This window comes from Anabrus simplex, chromosome 13 (assembly GCF_040414725.1).
Source record: "Anabrus simplex isolate iqAnaSimp1 chromosome 13, ASM4041472v1, whole genome shotgun sequence".
Lineage (NCBI taxonomy): Eukaryota > Metazoa > Arthropoda > Insecta > Orthoptera > Tettigoniidae > Anabrus > Anabrus simplex.
The window spans coordinates 38,886,878-38,914,404 of NC_090277.1; the positions used below are offsets into that span (position 1 = coordinate 38,886,878).

The 27,527-nt window shown below is 39.6% G+C and overlaps 1 protein-coding gene across 5 annotated transcripts in view; it reads left to right on the forward strand.

Annotated features, from left to right (window-relative positions):
• Positions 1–1,621: 1,621 nt before the first annotated feature.
• The window catches only part of LOC136884700 (zinc finger protein 714), a 242,411-nt gene continuing 216,505 nt past the window's right edge, over positions 1,622–27,527 (forward strand). For 4 of the 5 annotated variants that reach the window (XR_010861407.2, XM_068229978.1, XM_067156976.2 and 1 more), the window contains exon 1: positions 1,622–1,730. The gene's annotated coding sequence lies outside the window, so the exon portion shown is untranslated. Of the gene's footprint in view, positions 1,731–2,380; positions 2,423–27,527 lie in introns of those variants that run through there. The other variant, XM_068229977.1, reaches the window with a different exon arrangement.

Sequence of the window (27,527 nt, forward strand, 5' to 3'; positions counted from 1 at the left end):
GGTGTTATTTATGCGTTTTCAGTGAGTTGACATAAATAAATAGTAGTGTGTGTCATTCCTTGATATCTCCTCCCAACATGAGGCGAAAGGTATGTGCTGTGTTTGGCTGCAGTAATTACGAAGTAGAGAAAAATGCGCGGTCATTCTTCAGGTTCCCTCGTGACAAGAACATGTAAGTAATATTGTGTTTGCAAATATATTCTTCCAGTGACAGAGATTTTTATAGTACTTCATAATCTTCTGACCTGCTCGACCCATATTTTAACTGGCATAAAATGTAATACGCATATTTTATTCTATAGTGTAGCAGTTAACCTTCAATACCGATGTGTTGTTGTAGGTGTGATCTGTGGTTTTTGAAATGTCACAGAAGCGATTTGGATAACATGTACAAGAAAGAAGGGACGTTACGCTTATATAAGAATTATAAGATCTGTTCAGATCATTTCCAGGCCAGCGATTTTAGAAATCCTCGACAATACAGCCAAGGGTACGTTACATTTTTGCTCTAATTGTACGTAAATATTCCTTAAAGCATCACGATCGACAACATTTTCATACTTTTCTTCCTTTATCCCTCTTCTCAGATTAAAGCCGGAATTTTATAGATTTTCTTTCTGTTAGTAGGCTTCATGTTAAGAGGAAAATTGTCCAGCTATTAAATGTTAATTCATTGTATCATATGTGTAAGGAATGTGCCGATTTTTTTTATTGACAAGTGTGATGATACAATGTTTTTAAATGAGAAAAAAGACAAAGCCAACCGTAAGAGTTCAGGCAGGAATGCTAAAGCTAAAAACGTAATGCATAAATGAAAAATCAAGCTATTTCACACCAGTCCATTACACTTCTTGTTTATATGTCTAATTTCAGTCCTTGAATAATGACCTTTTAAATAATTCTTCATTCATTTATCCAGAATTGCTTTAGCAACTTCGAAGATAATATCTCAATAACACTTTCTTTCTAGACGTAAGTTATTTATCCATTTCCATATATACATTTCCATTGATATTTGAATTTAGCGCGATTTGTTCAGGTCAAGTCACTAGGAGCGCACCGTCGAATTGTCTCCCATTTTAGTAAGGCGAAATACGTAAGTGTCGCGTATTATCTCTACTGACGAAGCTGCTTATATCATTCAGTAGCTACTTCACTCATTCTCTTTGCTTCACAGTATCTCTCTCACTCCACCCAATAAAGGTTCATAAACATTTAATTACCAACAGACTGCAGAGCCGTGTAATTATGGACATCCAATAGCTTACAGGACCCGCGCACAACATTGTGGTTGACAGGGACAAGGAAAAGTTAAACAGACGCCTGCCTCATATAAAGAAGGAAGTACGTGTTTGGAACACAGTTGACAGGTAGGATGGGCATGGAACAGAAGGGATAATGAATGATGCAGATAGTGGGGGCGGGAAGAGAAGGAGCGAGCGACAGACGAATCAAATGAGTTGTGAATGTTATGAAATGTGAGAACTGTGAAGTATTTGAACTGCCAGTTCATTGTAATTGATTGCTTAGTTCACACTTCGTAGCAGTGAAGCGTTCATTCTGAACGAGTCATTCAAGAGTTACGCATCTCTACTTTAATTCCGAACTTTGCGGGCAGCGTGGTGAAGTTAAGATGCTCGTTACAGCTATTTAGACTCTGAAATCGGTCTGTATGTCCGATTTGGCTTCGCTATAATTTTCATATAAAAGAGGATCAAGTTTAATACCTGGTAAGCGATTTTTTTTCTCTAATCTAGTTATTTTCCTATCATACGGGACAATCAGGCTATTTTGGTGTGAGGCGAGAGTAATATTGTTGTGTTTAAAAATCGTGATAACTATCGTAATGTGTTCTCGTATAATTAGTCTTGCATGACGATTTAATAAATTCACGTAGTGTTAGTCTTGCTAGATATTTTCCAGAATCGAGTGTCGTGCAGTGGTTCCTAACATCGCTTTAGAGAAATATTCTGATTTCAAGTTAACGAGAAAAGTTAGATGATTTGAAGGCAATTTTTTAATTCATTGGAGAGATATTCTCTGTGTAGTAAGTTCGTAAATTTAGGTAATGTTTATGCATCCATAACCTTAACAGTCTTGACGGTGGTGTGGATTTTTAATTTTATTTAGAAAAGAAAGAACTCATCTTCGCAAGGAATTACAAATTAAGGAGGGACGCAATTGTGTCTTTGTATCGTAAATAAAAATGTACCATTTTGAATAATTCCCCTATAAGGATTTCAAAGCAACTGTCAAATCACGTTAAACGGTGTAACTGGACATTTGAGACGGATACGGAATATTGTTGTTGAAATGTACCATATGCATCTGCAAAAAAATCTCCAAACAAAAGAATTAATTGTTTTTCGAACAACCACAAGTCCACTCAATATTTTCGTACGTTGATCTAGTGAAGATCATGGTAAGAGATCCGTTATTACCACTGCTCACTTGTTTCATGACCTAGCTCTTATTATCACTGATCACTTCTTTCATGCATATTTCTGGTCCTGAAGGTTCTAATTGCTTGACCAAGATTGTTTTCATTACTTAGAACTATACATATTGAGTATCTACATCACGTCGTTCATTGTGACACTTTCACACGACAATAATGCTCACAAATGACTGAAAATACATGAAAATAAGACATGATGTTGGCTCTATTTTCAGTGTTAAACATACCTTGTAAATTAAAATGCAACTTTCTTGTAACATGATCAAGACTACAAAATGAACTAACTCCAGAATCGCAAACAAGAGGATTGTGTGCCACCACAGAAGGACATTGGGGGGGGGGGTGAGGAAAGAAACCTGTAAGGATGTCTTGTCACTGACATCACACAAGGGTGACAGCACATACATGTGCCCCAGACATTTGTTAAACTTCAAACCTACTTCCACCAGAACATCACTTCAGGCGTTCGGCTCCATGCCTAAATGGTTAGCGTGCTGGCCTTTGGTCACAGGGGTCCCGGGTTCGATTCCCGGCAGGGTCAGAAATTTTAACCATTATTGGTTACTTTCCCCGACACGGGGGCTAGGTATATGTGTTGTCTTCATCATCATTTCATTCTCATCACGACGCGCAGATCACCTACAGGCATCATATCAAAAGACCTGCACCTGGCGAGCCAAACCCGTCCTGGGATCTTCCGGCACTACGCCATTTCATTTTATCACTTCAGGTAAAATTTTGGGAAGACTGGTCTGGTACATGAACCTTTGTCACAGAATGTTTGTATCCCAGGAACTTGATTCCATGTTCTGTTCTTGCCTGTAGTCTGTGATTTTGGTCATATGCGTAGGAAATGAGATCTTATATAAAGTTTAAAACAACTTATATATGTAATAGGTAAAAATTATTTTGTCAGTAGCTTTGTGGGGGAAGCGTGGGCATGTGTCACGCTTTGCCTGTACATGTAATAGACCCTGCTCAATTATACAGATTATCTGAAGGGTAAGGAAAAATTCAAAAGCAAGACTAAATGGCTCAGATGGTTGAGGCAATAGCCTTTTGATCCGAACATGGCAAGTTCGATCCTGGCTCAGTCCGGTGGTATTTTAAGGTGCTCAAATATAGCAGCCCTTTGTCAGTACATTTACTAGTATGTAAAAGAACTTCTGCGGGACAAAATTCCGGCACCTGAACATCTCCGAAAACTGCCAAAAAGTGGGTAGTGGGACATAAACAATAACATATTATTATTATTATTATTATTATTATTATTATTATTATTATTATTATTAAAGTTCAAAAATGTTTTCTTAAGTAGTGCTGGTGGATCTTCTCTACAATTTTAGCTTTTAAGAGCAATCTCCTTCCTATTAAGATGTCATTATATATTTAGCCTCCAAAAGGCACTTCTTCCTACTCATCGCTCCCCCAGGTTTTTGCCTCTTAAAAGATTTTCTCCTTACCTAATATATTTTGTGGTGAGCTGCCTCAAAATATAACAAACTAGATGATTTTAAACATGGATGCTTTCACAGCCTGTACTTATGCCATGTCAAGAAAATAAGGTGTAACTCTTTAGATTTCGTAGAGAACTTTGCTCCGCGTCTTTAGAAGAAAATCTCAACTGTCCACGAGGAAGTCATCTACAATAATGAGGATTTGAATTTAAGAATATTTTACCGTTGGACCTGCAGTGGTACGCTCTTTCGTCATCAGGGGGCTCACTGTATGTTGGCACAGCACTCCAGGCAGAAACTGAGCACAACATTAAGTTCCAATTAAGATGTTCCGTTACACCATGTTTGCGTATGAAATAACAGATGAATCAGGGGTGAAGATTGTAGAAGAAATAATTATAAGGTAATATAACAAAATGCAATGAAAGACACTAGCATAGAGTACAACAGAGCTGAAGAATGGAAAGAAAGTATGTGGAAAAAACCAGAGGATGATAATGATGTGAGACGGTGTGAGAGGAGGGGGCATAACCAGCGTACACACATTATTAAAGTATGACATTTACACATAACGTAGTTTGGAATGAACCAACTGGTGATGACAAATGTACGAGTTTGGAAAACACCGAAACAAAATAATAATATAGAAAGGGCAGGGAAGAAAAATACCTACGCAAATCCTTAATGGCTGGCAGCCACGTATTACTTAATTGATAGCCAGTGTTCCTGTTGAAATTGTTAGGATTTTTATGTATTTCCACAGCTTCCTGTGTAATCCAGATGTGTAGTGTTTATATAGTGGGTAAGAGCTCAAACATCATGATCCAGCGATTGGGCGTGCTCAGCTATTACTGACTTGTCTGGCATGATTTGATGATGATGATGATGATTTTAACTCATTTTGAGTTTTGAGGGGTGTGACACACTACAAAAGTTTTATTATTAATTGTTGCTATTATAATATGCAGGCTTTCTTTTTTCCCCTTTGTTGCTCTATCTTCCATCTGAGATACAAGGAAGGAATCTTGACCATAATCTTAAGTCTATGGTGGTAATTCTTTCTGTCAAGTTAAACTCTGTTTTACCGAGCTCGATAGCTGCAGTCGCTTAAGTGCAGCCAGTATCCAGTGTTCGGGAGATAGTAGGTTCGGACCCCACTGTCAGCAGCCCTGAAGATGATTTTCCATGGTTTCCCATTTTCACATGAGGCAAATGCTGGGGCTGTACCTTAAATAAGGCCACGGCTGCTTCCTTCCCACTCCTAGCCTTTTCCTGTCCCATCGTCGCCATAAGACCTATCTGTGTCGGTGCGACGTAAAGCAACTAGCAGGAAAAGAAAACTCTGTTTAGCATTGGTTACACAACACAGGAGTAGTTCCATAAGTAAAAAAATACACTAGTGTTCAAAAGTTAAGCATAATCACTAAACAAGGCCATACCATCTGATAGGAATGTACGACGGGTTGCTGAACAAACAGAAGCTGAGTCACACACCATATGTCACACAACATGTCCAAAAAAATAGTGTCAGAAAGGTTTTGATAGCTAAGGTACACCGTTGACAACAACTAACAAAACTAGGCAATGTCTTCCACAACAAAATATGCTGTTAATATTGTGTATGGTTACCCCTAATGGCCACACATGCTTTGCAGCGACGTGGCATGCTCTCTATCAGATGGTCCAAGAGCTCTTGCGGCAGTCGATCCCATTCCTCCGAAAGGGCAATGCGAAGGTCTTGAATGGTCCTTGGTGGAGGCTGACAGGAGGCAACTCGCCTCCCAGGATTCAGATCTGCAGACCTTGCTGGCCAGTCCATGTGATGAATGTCTTCCCCAGCCAGAAATTCATCCACCAGAGCAGCGCGGTGCAGTTGGGCATTATCGTCCATTAAGAGGAAGTCTGGATCCACCGCACCTCAGAAGAGTCGAACATGTGATCTCAGTACCTCATCCCTGTATCTCCGAGCGTAACAGTGTTCCTCGGACAACCCATGAAGATGTGCAGGTCGGTACAACTATTCAACATGATGCCGCGCCACACCATGACGCCACCACCACCGTACCGGTTCCGTTCCACGATGTTCCTGTGGTTGTAATATCAGTATAAATGGTCCGTTATTGGACATTATAAATTTTCCAGCTAACTCATTCTTGGTTGCCAGCGTTTTGCCCCCGTGTGCTAAGTTGGGCTCATCAGTTGGTACATAGCACACCCACCAAGGCGCATGACTAGTGCATTCAGTGGAGGCCACTGTGTAGGCTACTTGGAGCCACTGGTAGTTCCTATGCACTATGAGAGACTTTGTCATTACCAAGAAACCTGTGGTTGTATCGGCTACCTGGTTCTCTCCAGATTAACCCCTCAGCGCCGACCTCTATACGTGGTATAGACGCCCTTTTCTTCCGTAGCCGCCAACCTCTATATGTGGTATAGACCCATACATGCTTTTGCATTTACGGCTGTAGCGCGAAGAGTTTTGGTGTTATGGATATGCAAATTGTTTTGTTTCCAAGAAGACATTTTCGGGTTTATCAGTGTTCTAAATAAGAATTGAAAATCGTTAAAGTGTAGTTGCTTTTGCAAGGATAAGTATTTGTCAGTTATGTCTGAGCACCAATCCCTGCTTTTTTAATAGTCCATTTGCTTCATTCTTTCCCACAGAATAAAATAAAGAAATGATGATCTGGGAAGTTTGTCTTTTCGTGTGATGTTCTTTGCTCTAATTTTGTATTAAGAGTGCGGTTTATTTATTATATTTGTCTTTATTTCTCAGCTTGTAGTTTTTTCGTAACTTTCCACGAGTGCTCTGTGTAGGCATCAGTTAGTGCTGCTTTCTGCCATACGACACGAGCAGCAGTTGTTCATGGTATATATCTCATTTTAAAGACGATGTATCAACCTTTTAATCTGAAATATGTATCGAGTTGGTTTGATTCGTCATAAATGTTATTCCCCTCATTCAGTTTCGTCCTGCCGCTTTCAGTCCTGCTGCAGCTTCATCAGCTTGTGTGACGCACCGCGCTCAATGGCCTGAGAGTAACGTGCTTGAAATATTGTATAATTCAAATGAAAGTTTAGTCGGAAGTAGTAGTGGCAGTATTAGCAGTAGTGATAATGAAATAGATGATGTGGCTGTGGCCGATGCAGTGGTAAATTAAGAGAGTGACGATGAGGAGGATCCAGCATTAGAATTTTCGTGTACGAGACTATAGATACGCATACAGGTCAAAGGGAAGTTTTCAACAGTGAATTATGATTCCTAGATTCTCCAGTAATATTTAGACAAGTCACAGGGACAAACATTGAGCAGATATCTTATCAGTTTCAGCTGATGGATGGTTTGATTACATAGTACAAAATTCGCTTCTCGGGCGGGAAACGAAATATTCAAGGCCGGTGCGCATCAGATAATACAGTTCCAAGGTTGCAGGAAATACGTTTTATCAGGAAATTAGCACCCAAGAGTGAAAAATCCAAACCTCAGAGACGTATCGTGTGTTCAAAACACGGTGAAAAGAAGACATCGGTGTACTGCTGCCAGGAGTGTGCCTTCGGTCTCTGTCTCGAAGAGTGCTTCGAACTCTATCACACGGTACTAAATTACTAAGGAAATGTGAAACAATTATGTAATTATCTTCATGTACATAGTTCTACCATAAGGAATTCCAAATTTCATGAATATCGCGCTACTCTTATACTAGTAGTAACGCTTTAAGTGAATCAATGTATTTCAGTCACGCGTAGTTGAAATCTCATCCGGCCGCGGGGTAGGAAGCTCTTTAAACGGCTCCGACGCTGAGGGGTTAATGTGTGATGGGAATCGTTCTGCAAACTGAAGCGGAATTCATCTGTGAAGAGTACATGCCTCCATTCATTTGTGGTCCGATTTCGATTTTGACAGCTCCACAGTAAACGGTCCCATCTCTGTGCTGGAGTGAGCGAGACACACACTGCTGGACGTCGGGCAAACAGCCCTGCTGTTCTGAGCCTCACAATTGACTTGCAGGTGCACTACGATTTCGTTGGGCGGTTGAGGCCGGATTTCAGTCCTGCTGTGGGGTGGTTACCCTTGGTCGACTTGGTACTGGCCTATGACTAGCATCTCCTGTTAAAGTTACTTCTTTACCCTTTTAAGTTACCTCTCTAACATCTCCTGTGTCTCAAAATCGTCTTCAAAGCCTGAAAATCACACTTTGTGGCACATTCAAGGATACAGCAACTTTGGTCTGTTTCAGGCCTGCCTCCAGGCAGCCGAGTATTCTACCCGGCAAAATGGGGTCCAAATGGCATTGTTGTGCCACTATGTTGTCACGTTCACAACGAGGCTACACTCTGCACACTATAACAGGGCAAACATGACTGAGGCACTGGCTGTGTTTACCTTGTGGTTACGCTGCTATTCAAAGCAGGGAACACTCCTGTCGTGCGATTTGCGGTCTGTTTCCTGTTGCCCTGCTTGCTCGTAACTTATGCTTAACTTTTGGACACTAGTGTAGTTTATAAGTACAAGAAAACAAAATTGAGTTTGCAATTTGCAATTTTTCCCCTTTGTATTGACATTCTGGCTCATTAGCTGTACGTTAAAGATCATTTAACGTTAAGAATTTCATTCTTCGGGTTCCGTATTGAATCAAGATTCACAGTAAAGAAAGAAAAAGATAAGATCCACCTTTTCAATACTATATATTACGTGAAAATTTTTACATTTCTGTTAAATCATCACGTTTATGAACTTTTGGTACCGGTTTGGACAAAACTATATGTCATCATCAACCAAGGACAAATTATACAAAGTTTTATCACGTATATTTCCTAAACTACTATTGTGATATTACTATAAGAGTCATGATCAATGTATTTTATTGTCTTTGTATAATTTGTCCTTGGCTGATGATGACATATAGTTTTGTTGAAACCGGTGCCAAAAGTTCATAAACGTGATGATTTAACAGAAATGTAAACATTTTCACGGTATATATAGTATTGAAAAGGTGGGTTTTATCCTTTTCTTTCTTTATTGTTAAAGATTGTTTAAATTTAAGTAAGCTTGTGACTCATTTCAGATGTAGTCTGTGATGGGAAGAGTACAGGGAAGAAGTAATCAGGCTGAATTACAGTTAGGGGTATCTGAGAAATATTTTAATAATGATAAGAAGAATTTAGCACAGTGTGCATGTTCAATCTTGACAGAATTTTGTCAATGACAACTGTCTTTTATCACAATCTAGAGCATGATATCGATGCCAGGATTTCCCACACAGTTACACACACATTGGTCATTGATACAGTGGTATTTCTCTATTATACATATCCCATGGTAGAACCCGTGCATTGCAAAGTACGTTATAGTATGTCTGAGAATGTAATTAGGTTGTACCCATTTTCTGTCTGTGCGATAGAAACCCGACCATATATCTTCCCTTTTCTTTTGCAAATCTCTCAGGAGGCTCTTGTAGGCACATGTGTTTGGAAGTAATGAAAGGTGCCGTATATCTTCAATAGCAAATGATTCTCGGGCTTATACGTATGGCATGAAGAAGTATATTTTGAGAAGCTCATCACCCTTTTTAAGAAAGTGGATTTGACTCTTTCCTATATCTGTGTGATTCCTTTCGGTGAATGAAATGACGTGTGGGTTTTAGAGCCGGAAGTGTCTGAGGACATGTTTGGCTCGCCAGGCGCAGGTCTTTCGATTTAACGCCTGTAGGTGACCTGCGTGTCGTGATGATGCTAAGACGACACACACCAAGCTCCTGTGTCATCAAAATTAACCTTTGATGGGTAAAATTCTCGAACCTGCTGTGAATTAAACCCAGGATCCCTGTGGCCAAAGGCCAGCACACTAACTGCTTGGCTGTGGTAAGGCAGTCCCAAAACAAGTTCTGTACTGTATGACATTATTGGCAAGATTTTGAGTTTGAAGAGTTTCATAGCTGTTATTAGTGATACTGAGAAATTTATTACTCACAATTACAATTTACTTTTTCAACTAGCAATCAATAAAATTTTCATTGTAATTACTTTTACAGAATGCTAATCTTAAGGAAATGACTGATTTTTTCGTACGGGGCTGAAATAATATAAAAGTCCATGGTTTTGATCCATACTGAATTATGATCACAATAATAATTAAACTTTTGTTTTAACTCATTGCGGACCGCGGACCGCGTGAGACGTTTAAGCTTGCTCCTATGCTGCAGGCCGTGGACGGTGTAAGACGTTTAATGTTCCGCGCGAAGCAATGCTGTTTATATTTGTCATCTGTGCAGTCTTACACCTTAGTCAGCGTTACTGGTTGTAGCAGGAAGTTGGTTTACCTTTTTGAGATAACCCTGGCGTTGAGTGGGCTCATGTTATCTTAGCTGCTTTAGCGGGAATATCTCAGTACTTCCTCGCGCGTCAAGTTGGTACTTGAGATTTCAATGCAGTGCGTGTCGTTCTTACCGAGTGTAGTATAATGGCTTATAAAACAAAGTTCCTTACGGAAAATTATTACATATTGTTCACAATGATTATTCTGGTGATGAACTTATTCCTCAAATAGACTTGGATAGTGAAAGTGAGTGTGACGAGGAAATTCCGATTCCCAAATCCGATAGGCCTATGGAGGAAGGTGAAGTGCCTGATACATATCATCCTAGTTATTGTCCACCTGCTCCACTATTTACAGAGAATTCAGTTATAAATGTTCAAATAGAAAATAAGCAGGATATTTTGAGTTACATGAGTATTTTCATGAATGACGAATTTTATCAGTATGTGTGACCAGACCAATCTATACGCGAGTCAAGTGGTGAGTGCGGCGCCCCGGCCTTTCACAAAGAATTCGATCATGCAATCGTGGAAATCGATTAGTCCAAAATCCTGATAAAAAATATACTGGACGGAAGACCCTGTTTTTCATACTCCGATATTTTCTAAAACAATGTTCCGAATACGCTTCCTTCATATGCTTTCATTTCTTCACTTCAGTGACAGTAATCATTACGCCAAAAATACAGATAGGCTGTATAAAATTAGATGTATTTTGAAACCTGTGACACCAGATATCACACCCTAAATATTTACTAGAGGTAAGCACGAAGTATCATTTTTCTAACATTCATAGTTTAGGAGTAATTGTAATTTTTATTAAGTGATGCACGTCAAGAGGGCCGGGCATGAAAATGGCTGGTCCAGGCATTCAAGTGTCCCGCTCAGAAGCAGGTACTGAACGTGTTAATGGTCCGCCTATTCAGTACTATATTATGCATTGTTTACATTACAGTTTCTAAACTTGGAACTAGTTTCAGCCTTGGATGGCCATTATCAGCTATAATATAAAATTGATGAATCCCCTATTCCAGTGCAAGGCATATACGGTATACTTGGGAGTTACATCACAGCGAAGCGGAGTGGTGGTGTAGTGGTCACCGTACTTGTCTGCGAACCTCGTAGATGTGAGTTTGAGTCTCATCGCAGCTATAATTTTTGTACAAAATATATTAATATTTGAGGGAACGTTAAGATAAAAATTGGAACAAAAATATTATGGAAATTGCAGTATACTTTATTTTCTACCTGAAATTAATATAGGCTTAAACGTTCTCACATCGGGCGAGTTGGCCGTGCAGTTAGTAGCGCGCATCCGGGAGATAGTGGGTTCAAACCCCACTGTTGCAGCCCTGAAAATGGTTTTCCCTGGTTTCCCATTTTCTCACCAGGCAAATGCTGGAGCTGTACCTTAATTAAGGCGACGGCTGATTCCTTCCCATTCCTAGGCCGTTCCTGTTCCATTGTCGCCATAAACCTATCTGTTTTCGGTGCGACGTAAAACAACTAGAAAAGAAACGTTCTCACAGTTACTGCTGGATCTCTTTCTATTATATATATATATATATATATAATTCGCTGGGGCCATCAAGGACCACGTTAAGTCTTGTTGCATTTGACACTGAACTTGGCCTTCTTTAGAGCCCAAATTTCCCTCATTCTTTGTGAGTGGGCCTGCTTACGCTCCTCTGTCCAAGGGGCACCGTGTCTGCTCGTCTCGGTTTAGCCCGTTCGTCAATATTTTCTTGCGGAAGAGATCTCTGTTAAAGGCATCCTCAGCTGAGATACGTAGCATTTGCAGGTCTTCTTTGGTATTTCTAAACCAGGGAATTGTGGTTTTGAGGTTTGAATCAAAAAAGTGAAAGATTTCTTTAGTTAACTTTCTTCCATCCATTCTTTTCAGATGACCGTAAAATCGTGCCCGTCCTTTTCTGATTGTGTCGGTAATTTTCTCTATTTTGCTGTAGACTTCCTTGTTGGATCTCTTTTGATGGATTCCATTTCTGTACTTTGATCCCAAGATTCCTCTCACAATTTTGCGTTCTCTTTTCTCCAGTTCTTCAAGGAGTCCTTTGTTGGCATTTAGAGACAGGGTTTCGGCTGCATATAGAACTACTGGCTTCAGAACTGTTTCATAGTGACGTATCTTGGTGTTTTGGGAAAGGCATTTTTTGTTGTAGATTGTGCGGGATGTTTGGTAGGCTATTTCCAGTTTGCGTACTCGCTCCTGAAGTGCTTCTTTGTCCAGTCCATTTTTCATGATGATCTCACCCAGGTATTTGAATTTGTCTACTCGGGCGATGTCCCCGTATTTTGTATGGAGTTTTGGTGGAGCCTCTTTGATGTTAGTCATTACTTCTGTTTTCTCAAACGATATCTGCAAACCAGTTTGTTCGGCAATTTCCTTTAAAATTTCAACTTGAGCTTTAGCGGTTTCTATGTCGTTTGAGAGAACAGCAATATCATCGGCAAATGCTAAGCAGTCTGTTGCGATCCCCTTGGATTTGGTTCCTATTCTCAATGGACTGTAGTTGGTTTCCTGTAATCTCACCCGCCAGGTTCTGATGATCTTTTCAAGAACACAGTTGAAGAGTATCGGGGATAGCCCATCCCCTTGTCGGACTCCTGTTTTGATGTCAAAGGAATGCGAGAGACATCTGTGGAACTTCACCTTGGATTTTGTATCGGTCAGGGTGGCTCTAATTAATGCCAGCAGTTTCAAATCAACTCCAAATTCATTTAAGATGTTTAGCAGGACTTCCCGGTCAATGGAGTCGTACGCTTTCTTAAAGTCCACAAAGACAGACACATACTGCTTGGACCTTAGTGTACAATATCTGATGATCATTTTGAGATTTTGGATCTGTTCAGCTGTTGAGCGACCTTTTCTGAACCCTCCTTGGTATTCACCTATTTGATGTTCGACTTGTGCTTCCAAACGCTCCAGGATGGCAAGTGATAGAATTTTGTAAGTCACGGGTAGCAAAGATATTCCTCTGTAGTTGTTGATGTTCTTCATGCTGCCTTTTTTGTGTAATGGATGGATCAAAGCTATTTTCCAATCTTCGGGTAGGGTCTCTTTGTTCCAAATTTCTTCTATTTGCTTTTGCAAGACATCAAGTGATTCTTCTGGGGCATATTTCCATAGTTCTGCTACTACTGAGTCTTCCCCCGGCGCTTTGATATTTTTGAGACGGGCAATGTGGCGCTTGATTTCATTTCTGTCGGGTGGTCTGGAATCTGGGTACCTGAGTAAGGGTTCCTTGGTCTCAATGGCGTTTTGCGGTTTAGAGCAATTAAGTAAATTCTTGAAGTAATCTGCCAGAATGCTGCAATTTTCTTCATTTGACGTTGCCAGTGTGCCGTCCGTTCGCTCAAAGCATAGAGATGGTGGTTTATAGCCAGTGAGTTTGCGTTTGAAGACTCTGTAGTACTCTCTGCTTTCATTCTTCCTAAAGTTTTGTTCTATCTTTTCAATGACAGATTTTTCGTATTTACGTTTCTCAGTTCTGAACACCCTAGCTGCTTGGGCACGTTGGGTTTTGTAGGTTTCCCAATCATTTTCTGATTTCGTAGAGTTGTACTGTTTCCACGCATTGAGTCTTTCTTGGAGGACTGATTCGCAGGTACTATTCCACCAGGCATGCTTTTTGCTTCTCTTGATTTCTGCAACGTCTTTGGCGGCCTCAACAAGGAGACTTTGGCGTTGTTAAAGTCACAGTCATTTGGTCTAGCCTTCTCCTGGAACTCCTCGACCCTTTGCCGAAGTTTATCATTGTCGAAGCGTGTGATCTGTTTGGTTGTCTTCCTTGTGTTTGCGGGAATTGGTTTGAATTTGATAAGAGACATATAATGATCTGAGGCCACATTGATGCCTTTCTTTACCTTGACATTCATAATCTCAGGGCTGTTTCTCCTGGAGATCGCAACATGATCAATTTGGAACTCCCCGAGAGCTTGGACGGGAGAACGCCAAGTCATTTGCTTTCTGGGTAGATGGCGAAAGTGGGTCGACATGACCTGCAGGTTGTGATTTTCGCAAATGGTCACCAGTCTTTTGCCATTGGGATTGGTTCTTTTGTGAGCAGGGTAATTTCCTATAACTTTCTTGTACTTCTGCTCACGACCTAGTTGGGCATTGAAGTCACCCAAAAGAAGCTTGACATGGTGTTTGGGGATTTTGTTCAATTTTTCATCCAGTAGGTCCCAGAAATTATCAACTTCATCTGGATCAGACTTGTTCTTATCGTTTGTAGGAGCATGTGCGTTAACTAGGGCGTAGGTTTAGTTCGCGCATTTAATTGTGAGTATAGACAATCTGTCATTCACAGGTTCAAAATTTGCAACCGATTTAAGGATCTTGATTCTAACAGCAAACGCGGTTCCAAGCATCACAGCTCCATTGAGGATTCCTCTCTGCGCTTTGCTCTTGAAAAATCGGTAGCCTTCAGATTCAAAAATCTCTTCATCTGGGTACCTTGTTTCCTGTAGGGCCACTATGGATATCTGATTTTCGGGAAGAGCTTTGGTGAGGGTTTTCAGCTTGCCAGTTTGTGTAAGTGAATTTATGTTGAAAGTTGCTAGAAAGGTTTTAGATTTTGGCCTGAGTTTTTGACTCTTCGGGGTACACCGAGACGCTCCGACTCGTCTCTTGCATGATGTCGAGTCTCCCCCAGAATCTGAACGAGACTCGTGCGCCGTGGCGTTCACGACGAGGGATTTATCCGAAGATTTACCCCCTGGGGTATGTTTCTTGAAATGTTGTGCCATCATGCTTTTTGACTTGACTTTGCTTTGGACGGGTACCCATCCTTTTACAACTAGGGTTGTTAGCCCTAGAGGTTGCCTCAAGATGTTTTCTGGCTTCTGGTCATTTACCAGTCTTCGCCGTAACCCTGGCAAGGGACCAGTTTTTTTTCACGGTGGTATTTTATTTCCCTACTACCCTCTGACTCTGCTGGCGGCAGAGCCAGCGAGCTTCCCCAATTCCAATGGGACGCGCCCGATGGAGGTAACCAGTAAATCCCCACACGGGTCTTATTATTATTATTATTATTATTATTATTATTATTATTATTATTATTATTATTATTATTATTATACATTTTTACACAAATCATGCGCATAAAATGGAAGTTAAAATGAAGAAGAAATAGGAGATAATCGGTTTGAACGTTCTCTTCAAAAAATTTGGAACAATTGGCACAATACTGACCCTTCGTTTGATTGAAGAAGATCATCTAAAGGAGCACAAGCTTACGTATAGCCTACAGGAGTAATAGGTTTGGAAAAGGCATTTCACAATGTTGACTTGTCCAAGCCCTTTGATGTTCTGAAGGTGATAGGAATCTAGAACAGAGATTGAGGTATTCATTCAATTAAACGGTCGAGCAAGCCTGTAGTTTTAGATGACTGCTGATATCGTGATCTTAGCCAAGAGACCTTCAGCTTTACGTCCACAGGAACGTACTTTTCATTTCATGATTTCCACCTGCAGAGGCTGCGCATTAGGTTATCAAGTACACTATTCATACATACCACTGGCTAAAAATTTCACACTACCTATGTTCCACGGATCACCCGTGCTCCGGAAGAGGGAGCAGGTAGTCCACAGACAGAATTAAAAATATCAAAAGTCAAATTAAAAATAAAGGAATAAGAAAGGTTTACATGATACTCCAAAAGCCAGTATTTCATGCCAGTACCTATACTGGCCATAGGCTATCTCAACTTTAGAATATCACTGACTAGCATTAGGAAATTTTAACATTTTAAACATACACTAAAGAAAATGGAAATTGCAACACCCAGAAGGAGTGGTGCTACATTGCTGCAATTAAACATGCAGGACGAGTGTTCAGTTGTCATTCAATGATTACACTTTCAGGTCCCTCTGACCGCAAGTTTGGACAACAAGCAATGCAGGATGTGCCCACCACGAGCTGCAGTACATTGATGAATTCGTCGAAGCATGGAGTCAATAAGGCCCTGGATCGCTTCCTGAGGAATAGTGGCCCATGCTTGCTGCACTGCACGGGTCAGTTGTTCCAGAGTTGTGGGTGGCTGAGGACGGTTGGCCAGTTGTCGACCCATCATGTCCCACACATGTTCAAAGCACTGAGGTCCGGGGATCTGGCGGGCCATGTTGTGGAGAGCTTCTCTGGAGATGGCTGCAGTGTGAACCCGGGCATTGTCCTGCTGAAACATCCCATTAGCAATGTTCGCCATCATAGAGACAACCACTGGATTGAGTACCCTATCAACGTACTGCCGCGCAGTCATAGTGCCCTCAACAAGCACTAATTGTGATTTCACATTAAAGCCAATAGCTCCCCAGACCATAATGCTTGGTGTTGGCCCTGTGTGCCTCTCGACAATAAGATCTGGGCGGCCTGTCTCCTCGGTACGTCGACGCACACGATTCCGGTGATTACTGCGGGCAAGACAGAAGCGCGATTCATCACTAAAGACGACCCTATGCCATTCGTCGACCCACGTCGATCTTTCTCGACACCAGGCCAGCCTTACACGTCGCTGTTGTGGGGTCAGTGGAACACCTTCTGCAGGTACACGGGATCGTAAGCCAGCTGCACGCAGGCGATTACCAACTGTTTGTTGTGTGACGTGGGGTGCCACAGCTGTTCGAATTTGCGCTGCTGTTGCATGGGGTTCCATCCGGGCCATCCGTATGATGCGGCGATCCTCTCACACAGTTGTCTGTCGCGCTGGGCCTGTGCCAGGTCTACGAGTGTGGGTACCTTCATTTGACCACTGCTGCCATACACGTTGTACCGTAGATGCCTGTCGGCCAACACGTGCAGCGACAGTCCTTAGCAATAATCCAGCCTCACACAGCCCAATTATCCGAGCCCTCTCAAACGGCGACAGTTGTTGATAGCGTGCTCTTCTCTGTCGTCGTGGCATGTTTGACGGGGAACACATCACTGCACAGACTGAAAGTCAACTACGCTATACCAGAGTCCGCATACTGGAGTTGATTCCTCCGCGACCAATCACGTGGGGAGATCTGAAGCAACAATCCAATAGGTCTGAAACTTTGATGGTTTACATACCTACATGGTATCGTTCCATAGCTTGAAAATCAATACGAACGACTAATGCCTTCATGGTGTTGCAATTTCTATTCTTTAAGTGTATTTTAATGTCCAGACAAAAATCTGGCATTTCTGTGAAATGAGTATACGACTGCATTCTCATTCTATTTATACATGTATTAATTTGAAGTAGAAAATAAAGTTCCCTGCAATTTGATTATTAATTTTATTTGCATTTTTACCTTCACATTCCCTGAAATAATAATTTAATTTTTATAAAAAAGTATGGCTATGGTGAGACTCGAACTTACATCGTCGTGGTTCGGTGACAAGTGCAAAGACCATTTGGCTACTGCTCCACTTGTCTGGGTTCCTACTCTTCAAATATATACGCGTTGCATTAGAATGGGGGGATTCATAAATTTTCGGAAATTATTAGGTTGCGGACCTGACAAGTTTAAGTAAAATGTGTTCGCATTTTAGTGTTCTATCACCTACATGTGGTCCGAAGTGGATCCTGCATCATGACATTAGTCTTTTTTTTTAGACAAAAGCGTATTGATCTAAACCCTTATACATGAGTTACTGTTGAGTGTCCCCCAACAGGTACATTAGCTCGTAGAAATCGGTTGGACACAGGGTCTGACCCCTCCTTGTAAAATCTATCAGCAACTGCTGCACTGGAGATACTGATAAGTTTCAATCTGTTGAAAACTCTAACCTATTTTCAATATCGTCTAGTACCTCGTTCATTATTGCTTTGGTAATCAGAAATATTTCTTCTGACAACTCTAAAAAGTCGTTATTTGTTAGTATGGGTCGTCCTTTGCCTTCTTTAGTTTATAAATAGACTTCATACAGTAGTAAAGCTTCAAACTTACGTCTTCTACATCCCCCCATTTTGAAATTTTAGCAGCTGTTAAGAGTTTTAACACAGGACTGCTGCCAGGTTAATTTAACACAAGTATTAACAATTTGTTAGAGTTAACAATTCTTGATGAGATAACCATTTTGTTAAATTAGGTACATGTTAAGTCTCATTAACAGCAGAGTTAACACTTAACATTTGTTGAAGAAACTGGGCCTAAAAGGTAATAAAAGGATGAACTATGTGCAGAATATGTCAGATATGAAATTAAAATAGTGCTCTGAAGTCCTTGGATGCTTTGCAGCATGTTATTGCTTCTTGTTAAAATATGCTTTTGGGTATTGTCAAAAACGGCACACGAAAATTTGATTAATAGCTGGCAGTTCATAGAATGCAGCTGGTAGAAATTCGCAATTCAGTGCAGTGTCTATGAAGTTAACCTTTCGTTGCGGCATGTAGTGCGTGGCCTACTGTGTGCCTCACTAACGGGGAGGAGTTGAGATTGGATTATTTATATCCTATGATTATGCACCCAACCAGGTAAAACAAAAAGCCTATTTATATTTAGGTTTAAAAGTCAAAATAGACAAATTGGGCAATGACATTGAATTTCTCTACACGCTCCAATCTCAACTCCTCCCTGTTAGTGAGGCACACAGTAGGCAACTCACTACATGTCGCACCTAAAGGTTAACTTTATGGACACCGCATTGAATTATGAATTTCAACCAGCTGCATTCTATGAACTGCCAGCTATTAATCATATCTTCATGTGCTGTATTGACAATACCCATCAGCATATTTTAACAAGAAGCAATAACATGATGCAATGCATCCAAGGACTTTAGAGTTTTATTTTAATTTCATATTTTACGTGTTCTGTACATAGATCATTCTTTTATTAACTCTTAATGTAATTTGTGTTTGCGCATTTGTTTTAGTCATTAGATGCATTTGTACTATTTTATATTATAGCTGACGATGGCCAATCAGGGCCGAACTAGTTCCAAGTTTAAAAAATGTAATGCAAACATTGCATAATATAGTATTGAAAAGGTGGACCATTAAAATATAAGTTTAATTATTATTGTAACAAAAAAGTTTGCAAGGAAAATATATTAGACATACTGCATTATGTATGTGTGTGTTTTTGCATAGATACATTAAGTAGCTATCATCACTATCTGAGACTAAACATGATACTTTGGAACTTGCAAATTGAGAGATAGATAGATAGATAGATAAAGCCTTTATTTTCTGTGGCGAAGTTAGGGCTCTTGGCCCTTTCTTGCACTTAACCACACATATATTGTTATTATTCCATACAGTGACATTGATTAACCTAAAATACCAAGAACTACAAATAACACTAATTTTTAAGACAAAAATATTAATATATACACGCAAAGAAGAAAGAAAGAAAAAGTAACTGCCTACATAATACAGGTTTGAAAAAGAAAAAAAGAAAATTTCAATACACAATGAAAGAAATATGAATATAAAAATACTAGTAAGCTCAATAAAAATATTAAATGAAATTTAACTAATTGTACCTTTGCAATACTAGATCCAAGTTAAATACTGTACTTACTACTAGCTATTTTTAGGCTACTTCTACTTCGTAAATACAATATGGATGTTTTTAATTTAAATTATCATATTAAACCAATATTTAATTTATTGTGCAATAATCTCGTATCATTTTCACACACAATCACTCGTTCCACTCATACAGGTACCTTGCTGGAAGCACTTAACGAGGAACTGCTGGTAGGAGGTTTTAAATATACTTTTTGATGCAGCATCCTTGATGTCTTTGGGAAGGGCATTCCACCATCCTGAAGCGCTGATAGTAAATGATCGATGGTATGTGGTTGTTCGGTGGACAGGTATTTCTAGGAGGGACAGTGAGCGAGTATCATGGAGATGTAAAGAACCAAGGTGACGAAAATTGCTGGAGAGATAAGCAGGGATGTCTTCCGAAAGTACCTGGTACACAAGAGTATTTGCACGTAGTTTACGCCTGTCGTCTAGTCGTAACCAAGATAATTGTTTATAGTAGGGAGAAACTCGAGCGTCATACCGTAAATCCATAGCATATCTAAGACAAGCATTTTGAGTGCGTTGTAGTTTCAAGCTTAATTCTTTTGTTATATCCGTAAGAATTACATCACAGTAATCAAAAATGGGAAATAATAATGACCGAACAAGTTGAATTTTTAGTGATCGAGGGAATACATTTCTGAACCGTTTTAGGGGGTGCAAGCCACAAACCGTTTTAAGGGGTGCAAGCCACAATAAACCTTTTTGCAGATATTCTTAACTTGCGCTGACCAGTTTACAGTTTCCGTTATAATAACACCAAGGTTAGAAACTGATTCACAATAAGGTATAACAATATAATTTAAAGTTACAGGAGGAATGCAATTTTGTTTTAAAATGTGAAGATTCTTTGATGTACCGATGATAATGGCTTGCGTTTTATGGGGGTTTAATTTAAGGTTGTTTTTAATTGCATAGCTATTAATTTGCTCAAGGTCAGCATTTACATTACATATTGCTTGTTGTATATTATTAGTTCTAGTGTGGTAATAAATTTGCAGATCATCAGCATAAAGATGGTACTTACAGTGCTTAATTGATCTGGTGATATCATTTATATATAAAGTGAATATGAGAAGGCCTAGGACTGACCCTTGTGGAACACCAATATTTTTTGTTCGCCACGTTGATTTATTATTATTTGCAACCAGACACTGCCGGTGGTTTGTAAGGTAAGAATAGAAAAATTCCAGCACTTCCTGGCTAAAGTTTAAGGACTGTAATTTGGTAAGAAGCAACGTAGGATCGACAGTATCAAATGCGCTACTGAAATCTAAAAGAGTAAGTATTGTCACTTGTTTGTTGTCCATTGCATATCTAATGTCATCTGTCACTTTCAGCAGAGCTGTCATGCTACTATGTTTTTTCTTAAAGCCTGATTGCTAAGAGTCGGGTAAAGCATATTTATGTAAGTACGTAAGGATTTGCTGATGTACCAGGCGTTCCAGCACTTTGGACAGGGGTGGTAGGATAGAAACTGGTCGGTAATCTGAAGGAATACTGGGTCCATCCTTTTTTGGGATTGGGATGACGAGGGCATCCTTCCATGCCATAGGGAAAATTCCTCGTGTTAAACAGTAGTTAATAATGTGTATTACGATCGGCAGAATGGCGCCAATGATATATTTGTAGAAATACAGAGGTATGCCATCGTGTCCAGCAGCATTTGATCTGAGAGAATACATAACTCGTTTTACGTCATTTATACCAACCTCTTTAAACACAAATGTATCTTGAATTGGCATAAAATGAACATCATTCTTCTTCTTCTTATTATTATTATTATTATTATTATTATTACCGTATTATTATTATTATTATCATCTTCTTCTTGCGTTCCGGCCTTCTAAGGACCACGTTACAATTTCAATTGTTCCTCCTTAGTTCTTTCCTTTTCTTCCAGTATTCTTTCATTGTTTCACTGTGTTTCTTTTTCCTGTCTTCAGTCCACTTTGTGCCTGTATTATTATTATTATTATTATTATTATTATTATTATTATTATTATTTGCTCTTACAGTGGATTCGGCCGACATGAAGTGTAAATTTAAGTCATCAAGGGATACATTCGGCACCTGCTTTAATAACTTTCGACCTATACCCATCGTTCATAATTGTTTCCATATTTCTGTCGAGTTCTTGCATTTCGATACTTGACATGTGTTTATATTTACTGTTTCTGATTAACTGTTTAACCCTGTTGCGGAGGACGCGGTAATTTTCAAAATCATTAGCATTACCCATTCGTTTAAACCTTCTGTACCACGAGTCACGCTTTGCCATTTCTGATTTAATCTCACTAGTCAACCACGGAGAAGGTGGTCGAGTTACCCGGATCTCTTTCTTGGGAGCAAATCTGTCATACAGTTCTAACACCAGATCAGACAGTTTATTTATTTTTTCGTCAATATCCTCCATGTAAAATATCGTTCCACGACAGATAATATGCTTCGTGTCGTATTCCTTCTTTGTCCAGATTTTTTATATCCCTGTGTGTTATATATTTAGTTTCATATTTTGGCATCTTTAATGAATAGCAGATATATATTAGATCATGGGTAGAAATACCTGACACTGCAAGCTGTCCGTGATTTAAAACTTTCTGAGTATTGTTAGTTATGATCAAGTCAATCAAAGTATGAATTGAAGAAACATCCCCCTTTGATGATTGTATTTATACTCAAGGCCTTCACAGTCTTAATGATATTATAAAAATATGGATCCATTTTAGTTTTAGACTCTCAAAATTTCATGTTTAATCACGTTTTAATCTTTAAAACTGTTAATTTCACCCTCTTTTAACATACTTTGGTGCATTATCGTTGTTTTAGATGTTATTGTTAATGTTTTACGAAACCATTTTTCAACATTTTAACCTATAATTTATAAGTAAATGTATTATTTTAAGATTGATATAGGCTGATGATGCCCGTAAGGAGGGTGAAACATGTACCTTTGACTTTTATGTATTATGTACAAAAAATATTTGACCATATGAAATAGTGGATCATATTGTATTGTATTGAACAGGTGGACTTATAATATTGTAATAATACTTGAGACATAAATCAAAGTATGAGTCGTCCGGTGTACTGTATGTAGATGATTAGTAGAGGTAGGATGTTCAGGTCTAAGCTAAAGAACATATTTTGTAAATGTAATGAGTCGTTTGTTGCAGTCAGCAGATTTGTATTAAAATCTCCAAGTATAATTATATTTTCATACAGTGGAATTAACTTGGCTAAGCAAATTTCAAGGTCCGATAGATGTCTTACGCCTGGGGGTTTATAAACTACTCCGATCAGTACTTTTTGATTGTTAGCCAAAACTTCTATAAACATAAACTCAGGTCGATTGGGAATTGTCTGGTCTGAAGTAGCCACTATTTTACTTTTGAGATCATTACGACAGTATATAGCACACCCTCCCCCTATACGTTTTCTTTGGTCTAGACAATGTAAAGTCATGTTATTTAATTCAACAAGGCCTGAGTTTAGTGAGAGTTGTAACCAAGTCTCAGTTACACATATGCAGTGCAAGGTATTACTATCATGAAAGAGGGATTGTATTTCGTCAGTGTGAGCCATTAACGATTGCACGTTAATATGATAACACTGTAGGGCTCGCCGATATCTTGAAAGACTTTCCCTGAGAATGTTTCGCGCTGACGCTGTTGAAGAGTAGGGTGAGGGGACGACTGGGAAGGGGTGGGAGCGGGTCACTGACATCAAGGTCACTACATTCGGTAGAAATAACATTTGTATTGTGACTAGCCATTATCTAGAAAATACTTCTGCTTACTCACCTTGTTTTCTCCACAAGTACTTCCAGGGGCACAATCACATTCACTCACACACATACACGCACATTTACCTAAAACTACAACATTATGCATTAATGCCATCTCAGTAATGACTCTGTGTCAATGCTCACTCGTGTTTTACATTAAACTAACAAGTTGTACCATTGTGGTAATTAACACCTTTCGTCCATTGTCTCATAGCACAACAATGCGACTGTCCTGGCTCCAGACATGATTTAAGCCAAAGTGATCTCGTGCACGATTTAAAATGTTTTTCCTGGTACCCGTGAGCGATTCCATCAGGAGAAGGTGCGTGCCTTTTAGCCGACGTTTAGCCCTCCAAATGCGGTCACGATCCTGGTACCGCAGGAACTTAATAATCAAAGGGCATTTACCCGTGGCAACCACATCAGCCATTGTTCGCTTTGGAACACCTAGGCGATGGCAACGGTCAATGTCAGACTTATTAAGCTCGATATCCAGTTTTTCTTTAATAGTTGATAATACTTTAGCGTACACGTTTTCACCTGGTGCTTCCGGAACGCCATGCAAAATTAGACAGTTTCGGTGGCTATATTGTTCTGCTTCGTCCATCCGTTCACTTTGCTCGTCCAGCTTTTCCTCTTTTTTTAAAATATTGTTTTTTATGTCTTTCAGTTCACCAGACACTTTCTCTTGAAATTCACAGAACTCCTCCTGCAGCCGCTGTAGTTTCTCCTCCCGGTTGGCGCTGCTGGTCGCCTCCTTGAGTTGGGCGCAAAAATGCTGCATTGCATCTTCAGTTACCGATACCTTTTGAACTACATCCCGTAGCGTCATGATTTTTGTCAGTCTTGGATGGTGATTATTAAAACTATGGAGATTAGGTTGCGAATGGCACTTAGTTGCTGTTTATCTTGCAGATTTACGAGTTTGCCTTGACACACACTTTACACTATGACTGAGCTCTCCGCCACCTTTGTTAACAGATTGATGTTTTCTCATGATATTTAGTTAATGTCTTTCAGCATTTCAAATAATTTGTTATTTATTTTACAAATAAAATAATTGGTTCTTAAAATTCTCATTACTAAGCCTTGAAGTCTTTAATGAAAAGTACATCTTTCCATTTAGTGAAAAGACACTATAAGGGCATTTGATTTATTTCAAGAACATCATTGGTATAAGTATGACTTCTTTTGGAAATACTGGAGAGGAAAGAAAGCACCTTATCCAGAATTGGTGAAGCTGCTAGTTCTGCTGTATTAGAACTAATCAAGAAATCTTCATCATAATTTATTTTTTCCCCACTTCTGCTTCAGGTCAATGCACATAAATTACTAGAAAGTAATGGTTATTAGAATGTAATGATAACAATTTTATTTTAAGAAGTAAATTACAAGTAAAGGTTACTTTTATAAAAAGTATTGATTAAAAGTAAAAATGATTAAGAACATGTTACAAGTAATCCAATTACTTCCCAACTCAGATGTTGTACTGTATTTTGTTGAACAGAAATGAATCCAATGAAAAAGAAAAGACAACATCTCCCTCATCTGAATATGCACGTTCCTTCACAGTTCTAGATATTGACATGGGACTAAAGGACCTCAAACCTTTTAAGTCACCTGGTTTCGATGGCATCCATGCAGAATTTCTGGTTCATTTGGGAGGATATGCTAAGAAATGGTTGGCAGAGTTCTTTACTGACATCCTGCTGACTGGTCAACTTCCATTGGAGTTCAAGAAGGCTAAGATAATTTCTGTTCTGAAACCTGGCAAACCCAGCAACAAGGTAGAAAGCTATCGACCCATCGCCCTTCTTAGCTGCTGCTACAAACTTTTTGAAAGGTTGATATATAACAGAATAAGTAGCGCAATCCTAGAGCATATTCCAGTTGAACAGGCAGGCTTCAGACCAGGACGTAGCTGCTGTGACCAAGTATTGTCTCTTACATCCTTCATTGAGGCAGGATATCAAATGAAGCTGAAAACATCTGTAGCATTTGTTGATCTTACTGCTGCCTTTGACACTGTATGGAGGGAAGGCCTTATCTACAAATTTCTTCGTATCATACCATGCAGAACGATGGCTCAACTGATTAACAACATGTTAAGTGATCGGAAATTCCAAGTAATCTCTGGATGCAAGATAAGCAAGGAGAGGAAGCTGAACAACGGATTGCCCCAAGGATCAGTTCTCTCACCATTATTGTTCAACTTATATCTCTCTGACCTTCCTGACACTTCATCCAGAAAATTCTGCTATGCCGACAACTTGGCTCTAGCTGTACAAGATCAGGTAATGGAGATGACTGAAGAGATTCTGACCAAAGACCTGTCTTTACTGGAAAATTACTTCAAAATCTGGAGACTTCAACCCAGTGTGAGTAAAACAGAAGTGTCTTGCTTCCATTTAAGTAATCGTTTGGCGAACATGAAACTGAATGTTAGTTTCAGTGGGAGAATTCTTCGTCATAACTGGAACCCAAAATACCTTGGTGTCATCTTGGACCGTACACTATCCTTCGAACAACACCTCCTGAACTTAACACAAAAGTTGACGTCTCGAAATAACAACCTTCATAAACTGTGTGGAACTACCTGGGGATCTTCAGCAACCACTTTGCGATCTTCAGCCCTGGGTTTGGTGTATTCAAGTGCTGAGTATTGTGCACCTGTTTGGATGAACAGTCATCATACAAGGCTTGTTGACACCCAGATTAATACCACAATGCGCATCATATCTGGCGCAATCACATCTACTCCAGTTCATTGGCTTCCACTGCTAACTGGTATAATGCCACCTGATCTACGCCGATCTAATGCCCTTATGAAGGAATTCTACAAGATCTCAAGAAATCCTAGTCTACCCGTGAATAGTGACCTTCCACTTCTGAATCTTAATAGACTGAAATCACGCCATCCAACTCTGCGTGATGCTGCTAACATGGATGCTAAGGATTTCAAATCTCTTGATGAGTGGAAAAGTAGATGGGAAGAAGCAATGGATGTACGCCTTCATACCTTCTTCTCAGGTCCCAAACTTCCATGTGGATCCCACCTACCACGCAAGACCTGGACTGCCCTGAATAGAATCAGAACAGGACATGGCCGGTGCAGAGCCGCTCTCCATAAGTGGAAAAAGCTACCTAATCCAGACTGTGACTGCGGAGCTCCACACCAGACTGTTCATCATATCGTCAGGGAATGTAAGATTCGAGTGTATCACGGTGATGAAGATGACTTCCTGCTGGTATCTCCGGAAGCTGTACGTTGGATTGAAAAACTTGATATTCAATTGTGAAGCACAAATTAATTTGTTTCTCAGCTGTATATATATTACTGATATTGTCTGTATAAGCCATACGCTAAATAATAAGAATCCAATGAATGAAGAAGTTCAGAGTATTCTTGGTAAAGTGTCATTTGGATGAAGATTTTTAGGTACTATAAGAATGTTAACCCATTAACTGTCATGGTCCTCATTTGGGGGCTCCTTCACTGCATGACATTAGAAGTAATTTTTAGGTTGGCAGTCTCTGCCTGTTCTTCCCATTCATTTCCAGAACTTGTTCATGAAGTGACTGGTGAAATGTATAAAACTTATCAGTTGTAGAGTGTTATTTGTAGGAAGAAAACTGGTTTCCCGTGGTTTCTTCATCTCAGCGCTTTTAAAAGATCTTTAAGTCATCGTATTATACATCTATAATTCAATTCAATTGCTTTGTTTCATATAGTTATGGATTACATCTAATAGCATCTTGTTTTCCCAACTGGTTTCTTATTGTTTATTATTGATCTCCATTTGGTGCTCACAATAAATTATTTTAAGTCAAAGCGTGTCATTGGAGTTATTTTCTCTGCTACTAGATGCCTTAAGAAACTTTGAAAGCAGTTTAAATTACAAGAATAAAAATTGACAGTTAATGGGTTAAGAATCAGAAATCTAGGCCTGAAAAAGACTGAAAACTGATGGGTTGGACAGAGGGA